We start from the raw sequence: 9,023 nt of genomic DNA on the forward strand, positions 1-9,023 counted from the left end.
TGTCTCCCCCACCTCTAACTCCACATTTTACTTTGGAAGTTTGTACATACATAAAGGGTAGAAGAAAAACACTATAAGTAATTAGCCTACACAATAAGTCTACAAATCACTTTTTTTCATGCAAATAGAAGGGTTTTTAAGGCAAATTCTGACTGCTCGGAGCCCAAGAACAGAAAGATAAGGTTTTTTTGTGCAACACATTACAGTGTGCTATACGCATTATACTGTGTAGCATTCGGAGTGCAATCGGCCATGCTGCAGCATCTGTCCATTACACATTTGGGTTTTTTTCAGCTTTGTAAATTCAAATAAGCCTGAACATCTATCGTGTAAAACCAGTAAAGCACTTATGATATGTTATGAATTGTAGGTCAGCTGAAATCTTTGAAATAGTTTTGCATTATATTTATACTGTGTTAAAATAAATAAAAAAAGGCTGTGGCTTAGCGGCAGCCGCTGAGCTGTATAAGGTGTCTCACCATTTACACACAACAATGAATTTAGCTTCAGTATTGGTTCTGTGGCACACTAGCACATGCGTGCATCTTGGGTCCAAACTTCTGTGCAGGTTATTTCCATATTGCAGCCATCACAAGGGGAGCAAAGGGGTTTACTGCGTATAAGATTGAGGTCATTTGGAGCTATACTAGTATCCACGTTTGGAATTGTTCTTTGACGCACTGGACAAATTTCAGCAAGACTGATATAAGTTGCTTCATGTGTTAGATTTCTGAAATGCTCTGGAAGAATAACACTTCCAAACACTTCAATCCTAGTAAATTCAGAGATTCCTATAGATTAGCATGTAGTCTCAGCATGGTAAAACTCTGGTACAGGTTTTATGTACAAACTAGACAGAAATGGTCCAGAGGCAGGGAACAGTGGAACAATTTCTGTGTGGCCATATAGATCCAAGTCTTATTTTATATTAGTAAAATTATTGTTACTTTTATATTTTATACAGAGACCTTAAAGGCAACCAGATACAGCTAAAAAGGCAGCTCAGCTTGACATCCACTGTTGTTATAAAGCCCCCCCAGCATTAATCCTGAACATATATGCCCATTCGTCTTATATGCTGGAAAATACGGTATGAGACGACCCCCAACTCTTCCAGTTAAAATAGTGTTTGGCATATACTTGCCGTATAAGACTACTCCTCTTCCACCAAAAAAAAATTTATTAAAAAACATCAGACAGCTGGGAGATCTGGGAGGCAGAGAAGGAGGCACAGTAATACCGGTAGGATACAAGGGCGGCCAGACAGGTGAAAGAGGTGTGTTTTTCTGGGCACAGCACCACTCTACAATGTGTCTCTTTTTCGTACCGCGGATGCCTGCAGCTTGCTCTGCCCTTCGTGTGGTCGTTGTATACGGCGGGATGTGGGCGCTTTTGAGCATATTTTCCTGGGTTAAAAAGTAGTCTTATACGTAGGAAAATACAGTAATTCCTGGCAGCTCTATTCATAGCCCTCGATAATAAAGGTTGAAAATTTCCTGCGTGGTATGCTTATTACAGTTATGTAGGTACGTGGGCAGTCCTCGGCAGTGAAGTCCTGGTTGGCAGGAAACTTACTCTGTAATCACGCCTCTTTGCAACTGAGAATCACGCGCAGAGCCTGCAGCATCACAGAGGGGTCCTCCTGTAAGCTTCCCTGTAAACACATCATCATCACTGGGCTGGCCATGTGCAGTGTGTCCAATCGTCCAACACCGCACGCTGTTTTAGGTTCTGCGCAGCCATAACGTCTGCCTCCATGGACACTTACAGGACGGCCCCTCTGTGACACTGCAGGTTCTGCAACTGAGAATCACCCCCAGAGAGGCGTGATTACAGAGGACGTTTTCCGCCAGCCATGACTATATTGCTGCCGAGGACCGCCCACATGCCGGTAATTAGCATACAGCACAGGAAATTCTTAAACTTCATTTTGGGGCTATAAGTAGAGCTGATAGGGATGATTTACCTGATCAGGAACAGTGCTTGGGGCTTTTTAACAGTGGATGTAAACCTGCATGGCTGTTTTGGCCGTGATTGGTTTCCTTTTAAAGGGGTTGTCTAGGATTGGAAAAACATGGCCACGTTCTTCCAAAAATGGCACCGCTCTTGTCCTCGGTTTGGGTGTAGTTTTGCTGTTCCATTAAAGGGGTAGTACGGCGGTAAAAAATTATTGACAGAATAACACACATTACAAAGTTATACAACTTTGTAATGTATGTTATGTCTGTGAATGGCCCCCTTCCCCGTGTCCCACCACCCCCACGCGGCCGCGTCATCAGCTGCTCAGCCGCGATTGGCTGAGCCAAACTGTGCTCAGCCAATCGCGGCTGAGCATCTGATGACGCTGAAGAGGGCGGTCGGCACCCACGACGCCCGGAGGGATTCGGCCCGGCCGTCAGAAGACGACATTGCATACTGAAGATCGGAGACGAGTTGGCCCGTGACAGGTATGTATAGCGCACCACACTTCCGGGTACACGGGTGGGGGTGGTGGGACACGGGGAAGGGGGCCATTCACAGACATAACATACATTACAAAGTTGTATAACTTTGTAATGTGTGTTATTCTGTCAATAATTCTTTACCGCCACACTACCCCTCTTAAAGTATAAGGAGCTGAATTGTAATACCCCACACAACCTGAGGACAGGGGCGGTACTGGTTCTACAGCAAAATAGTCCTTTTCCTAATCCTATTTGCCCTACTGGTTTGATTGTGTACAGCATAGTGAGCTGTTACCATAAGACCTACTGATTCTGAGTCATATGGCAGGTTACCAATGACACTTCATAATATAATACATTTTATGAAAGATTTTTTTTTTTTACAAACTTCTTGTGTATTTTGTATTAAGCTAGAGATACACAGCGATTCCTGGTCGTGCAACACCATCACCTATACGTGAAAGCCACTGGAACCGCAACCTTCTATCCAGGATGGATTCTTTTGCAATCACATTCAATTCTGAGTGATGGAGTCACATGACTAGCAATCGCTGGGTAGCCCCAGTCCTAAAGGGGTACTCCGGGTCAGCTGTATAATCCGTATCTGGCCGGGTGAGGGGGTGTAAATAGAAGGCTCCGGTGATTTACCTTCCCGGTTTCAGCGCCGCTCCGTACTCCCATCCCGTGGCCGCTTCCTGGACTGAGCTGCAGCTGCAACGTGATTTCTCAAGGCAGCTCAGCCATTCAGCGGTCGTAGCGGAGTCCCGCCTCGGCCGCTAAATGGCTGAGCTGCCTTGAGACGTCACGTCTCAAGCCGCAGCTCAGTCCAGGAAGCGGCCGTGGGACGGCGCGATCCGGGAGCCGTTGCTGGAACCGGGGAGGTAAGTCACCGGAGCCTTCTATTTACACCCCCACCCCGGCCAGATACGGATTATACAGCTGGCCCAGAGTACCCCTATAATTAGGCTTTACAGTGCAACTATGGCCTAGATTTACTAATGTCAAAACTAATGTTTTGTACTTTTTAAAAAAAGTGCCAAACTGATTAGCTGGCACGTTTTTGGCAACATAAGAGAATGCACATGATACGTTTTCCTACAGAGCATGTGGTTTTTACATTAGTGACTTTACTGGCAAAAAATTGTGTACTGATGTGCATGAGAAAACACTAAGGGGTAAGTAGATGGATAAATCTAGTGGTATAGAGACCCAAAACCTTAATGTGGCGTCATTTTAAAAATCAAATATTACCGGATTTGGGCTTTGGACACGTTTCACTATGGCTCATGATGTACCAAACGTTTGGGACCTCTGTTCGATACAATTAGAAATGGTCCGAACCTGCCGAGGTTCGGGTTCGTACGAACCTGAACTCTCGGCAATGATTTCCGCTGTCTTCCACCTCCGTGGAGAGGGTGGATACAGCCTGAGGAACGCCTGGAAAACTGGGATATAGCCATTGTCCGTATCCCAGTTTTCCAGGCGGTCCTCTGACTGTATCCACCCTCTCCACGGAGGTGGAAGACAGCGGGAATCATTGCCGAGAGTTCAGGTTCGTACGAACCCGAACCTCGGCAGGTTTGGACCATCCCTAGATACAATGCAACAAAGAGCTCTTGAATAGAAGGTTCAGACCAGTTTTGGAAACCTAGTTTTATACCATCTTTCAATATTTAAACGTACATAGAGATTAGGCAAGTGAACCTAATGGAGTGGCAGTGTGCATTCTCGTTACCAAGAGAAGCAAGGCAGGATAGTGTTAGAACTAGAGTTGGGCGAGTAGATTAAAGTCTTTATTACTCAAGTTGAGTCAATGGGAAACTCAAGCATTTTACTAGGTGTTCGCTACTTAAGGTGGCTATATATATATATATATATATATATATATAATTTTATTTTGGTGTATTTCTTTTCTTCAGGGCATGTTAAAACAAAACAAAATTAGAAGGAAAAAATGTAATAGATTTATACAAAACACATTACAAATGAGGCAGGGGAATACACTTGCAATTGCCGACATTCCCCATTTTATTTGTAATGTGATTTGCATAAAACTTTTTAGTTTTTTTTTTTGTCAACTTTTTTGTATATTTCATTTAAACATGCCCGGAAGGAACAAAATATATTTAAAAAATATATATATTTTGGAGCTATAACTGACGGCCAGTCATTCAAGCAGATTTTTCGTCCGTTACTTATTTAAGCACACTTGCTCAACACTAGTGAGAGCTCAGAGGTTAGTCATGTTTAGTATCTGACTGTAGGAGGATGCCAATTTGGATAGAAATAAGATAATCTGAGTATTTGGGAGGCATAGCACATGCCTCTGTACAATTAAACATGTTCTTACTGAACAAGCCGTCAGCAGTCTGAATAACATATGTTCGTACAATGTCACTAATGCTGTTGCTTCAGCACAACTACAGTCTTAACATGAAATGGGAATCATTTTTGGTAAGAAAATACAGACTGCGGGGCTTTCAAACAGTTCTATTTTGGTAAATCTTTTGCATCCATATTTATGAAGCAAAAACCAGGAATGTGTCTGAAATACAGGAGGTGCAGAACTTTTTTAATTACATTTTCTCTATGCATGTGCCATTCTTGGTTTTGGTCTACAAATACAAAGCGCTGCTGTGTGAAAGTAATACATAGTGTTATTTTGGTTACTGTTTTGTAGCAGTGTGTGAGTCAGAGCTAGGTGTGGGTCTGGAGCAGGAAAAAGGTGCAAATACTGCCCTTTTTTTGGTACGCTAAAAGCCAAAACTAGGACTGAAACTTACACAAAAACAGATACAAAATACTGACCAAAATACAGTGTAAGCCTGGGTTCACACACAGTATATTTCAGTCAGTATTTGGTCCTCATGTCAGGTCCTCATAGCAACCAAAACCAGGAGTGGATTGAAAACACAGAAAGGATCTGTTCACACAATGTTGAAACTGAGTGGATGGCGTCATATAACAGTAAATAACGGCCATTATTTCAATATAACAGCCGTTGTTTTAAAATAACAGCAAATATTTGCCATTAAATGACGGCCATCCACTCAATTTCAACATTATGTAAACAGATCCTTTCTGTGTTTTCAATCCACTCCTGGTTTTGGTTGCTATACACCCTCAAATATACAGCCTCAAATATACGTAGTGTGAACCCAGCCTAAGGATGGGTTCACACTACGGAATTCTCGCAGATAAACTCCGCGAAATTCCGCAGTATGTCCGTGCGCCTTTCCACCGGCTACATAGACACCATTCACTTCTTTTGGCGGATAGCGGAAAGGCGCGCGGCTGTGCGCACGGACATACAGCGGAATTCCGCGGACATTATCTGCAAAAATTACTTTGTATGAACCCACCCTATGACACTGTTCCCACATTTTGCCACCAAAAACAGTAGTGGAAACCACAGAAAGGCTATGTTCACACACTGTTCAAATTGAGTGGATGGCCGTCATTTAATGCCAAATACCATTATTTCAAAACAACGGTGATTGTTTTAAAGTACCATCAGTTATTTGCCAATAAATGGAGGCCATCCACTGTGTGAACATAGCCTTTTTGTGTTTTCTATCCACTCCTGGTTTTGGTTGCAAAATACTGAGCAAAAAGACTGTGTGGGAACATAGCCCAAAGCAGGAAAAAGGAACCTTGGGTCTCCAGCTGTCGCAAAACTACAATTCCCATCATACCTGGACAGCCAAAGCTAAATTTTTGGCAGTCCAGGCATGATGGGATTTGTAGTTTAGACCAGGATCGGGAACCTTCTGCCCTCCAGCTCTTGCAAAGTATAGACTACGTATGAACTTGCCTGTTCACATACAGAGAGGGGTAACTAACACAGATTCTGACGTTTTGATGGTGTTGCACTGTAAAAGGAAACCAGTCAGTGTCATGATTTCTTTACCTCATTGGTTTTTCCTAAAACACTAGTGTATAATTCCTGTTCTGCCCGAGGAGGCAACCAGGCACATTATCATATACCTTGTTGCAGTATAATGAGCTACTGGGAGGTGAAAATAAATGAAGAATATATTTTATTGCTGTATAAATGCTTGTTTTTAAGCAAAAATAAAATAAAAAAATTGGAAGCCTACATATCCATCACTTTTCTTTGGCATACACCGTACTTTTCATAATTGTTCCTTACTAATGAAAAACTTTAACTGCTGTAATATCCGATTTCTACTGTATTTTACTTGCAAACTATTTTAATAAAGTTTGTATGTAATTGGGTCTATTGAATTTTTTAAAGAAATTTTTACATGAGACTCTTTGGTACATCCTGCGATGAATGGGACCCATACATGTCGATAGCAGCGATTGGTTGGCCAGATCAGATGACCCTGCCATATAAAACTCAGCGCCGGCAGTGCTCGCTTCAGACGCATGCTGTGAGAGATCAGGGACAGAGCTGCTGCTGGTCAGGGAGAGTGTCAGTGTAGGATTTAGCGTTCCAGTAGGCAGGGAATACTAGCAATATAAACAAACAGCCCTTTTCAGGGCTTAAAAGCTTTTATTAATACTATTACTAGAGACTGCTGGCTGGGAGTTGCAGTGCTGCTACCGCGATTTAACCAGCACACTGTGGTGACCGGCTGCTGGCAGAAAGGGGACATTAGGTGTTGCATACATACCCCTAAGAAGTGCTCAGTGTACTCCTTTTTAATTTTGGTGCTGGTGGTGCTGCTGTACTACACTGTATTGCTGGGATTTGCAGTGCATCCTGCATAGAACTTCACTGCTCATTGTATTGGGGTGACAAAGTGTGTACAGTTGGTGCCCATACCAGATAGCACCCCCTAAACTAGTGTGTACTACACTATCGCTGAGATTTGTAGTGCATCCTGCATAGAACTTCACTGCTCATTGTATTGGGGTGACAGAAAGTGTGTACAGTTGGTGCCCATACCAGATAGCACCCCCTAAACTAGTGTGTACTACACTATCGCTGGGATTTGTAGTGCATCCTGCATAGAACTTCACTGCTCATTGTATTGGGGTGACAGAAAGTGTGTACAGTTTGTGCCCATACCAGATTGCACCCCCTAAACTAGTGTGTACTACACTGTATCGCCGGGATTTGTAGTGCATCCTACATAGAACTTCACTGCTCGTTGTATTGGGGTGACAGAAAGTGTGTAGAGTTGGTGCCCATACCAGATTGCACCGTACAGCCCCACCAAACCATTGGTTACTACAACAATTTTTCCAGATATCTGTGTTTCATACGCAAGGCCTATCTCAGTTCCATACTGTGCAGTGTCCATAAAATGGTGAACCCCAGGAACTTCAGAACTTCACTGCTCATTGTATTGGGGTGACAGAAAGTGTGTACAGTTTGTGCCCATACCAGATTGCACCCCCTAAACTAGTGTGTACTACACTGTATCGCTGGGATTTGTAGTGCATTCTGCATAGAACTTCACTGCTCATTGTATTGGGGTGACAGAAACTTGCTCACCAAGTTGCGGCGCATCTGTGCGCATTTCCGCAAGTCAACCACGGATGCTGCCACCCTTAGGGCAGTGCAAAGGCTTTTGCAACTGCCGGCTCACAGACTGCTGTGCGACGTGCCCACGAGGTGGAATTCCACCTTCCAGATGGTAGCCAGGGTTTACCAGCAACGCAGAGCCATTGTGGAATGCCAGATGTCAACCTCGGTGCGAAGCGGTAGTCAGGTCAGTCAGCTACCTCAAATCTACAATGAGGAGTGGACGTGGATGTCTGCTATCTGTCAGGTACTGGGCTCTCTTTGAGGAGTCAACACAGATGGTCAGCAGAGATGACGCCATCATCAGCCCCACCATCCCGCTGCTGTGTCTGCTTAAAACCTCCCTGCTCAGCCTGAAGTCTGACACTTTGCCTTCTTCACCCGTCTCCTGAGACGAACAGCCGCCGCTAGATAGCCAGACCACCCTGACGTCAGTTTCTCAACACCAAGTAGAGGATGAGGAGGAAGAGGAGCAGACTGGTGCCGCCACTGAAGAGGATACCCATGGTCAATCCTTACTTGTTGAGCGTGTATGGCCTGAAGAGGGTGAATTGGTGGAGGAGGAAATTGAGGCTAGTCAGTAGAGGGAGTTCTTGCGTGTTGGACCCTGGCGCACATGGCTGACTTTATGTTAGGCTGTCTTTCCCGTGACCCTCGGGTTAAAAAATTCATGCCCACTCTCATTCCTGCCGAGGAACGCAGTATGAGAGTGAATCAATATCAACAGGCCCTGGTGCAGAAGCTGAAAATGTACTTCCCATCTGACACCACTAGCGCCAGAGGATGTAGTTCTGTGGGCCCAAGAGCGGGTGAGAGGAGCGGTGGAGCAGGCAGCTTGTCAAGGGGCAGGGGAACACTCTCCAAGGCCTTTGACAGTTTCATGGCACCCCAGCAAGACTATGTCAACCGTCCCCAGTCTAGACAGAGTAGGGGGAAGCCTTCAGGAAGATGGTGAGGGAGTCCCTTGCTGACCATACCACCGTCCTTCCCGATCACTCTGCTACCTACAACTACTGGGTTTCAAAGCTGGATACGTGGCCCCAACTGGCGCTTTACGCCTTGGAGGTAGTGGCCTGCCCTGC

This window comes from Dendropsophus ebraccatus, chromosome 15 (assembly GCF_027789765.1).
Source record: "Dendropsophus ebraccatus isolate aDenEbr1 chromosome 15, aDenEbr1.pat, whole genome shotgun sequence".
NCBI lineage: Eukaryota > Metazoa > Chordata > Amphibia > Anura > Hylidae > Dendropsophus > Dendropsophus ebraccatus.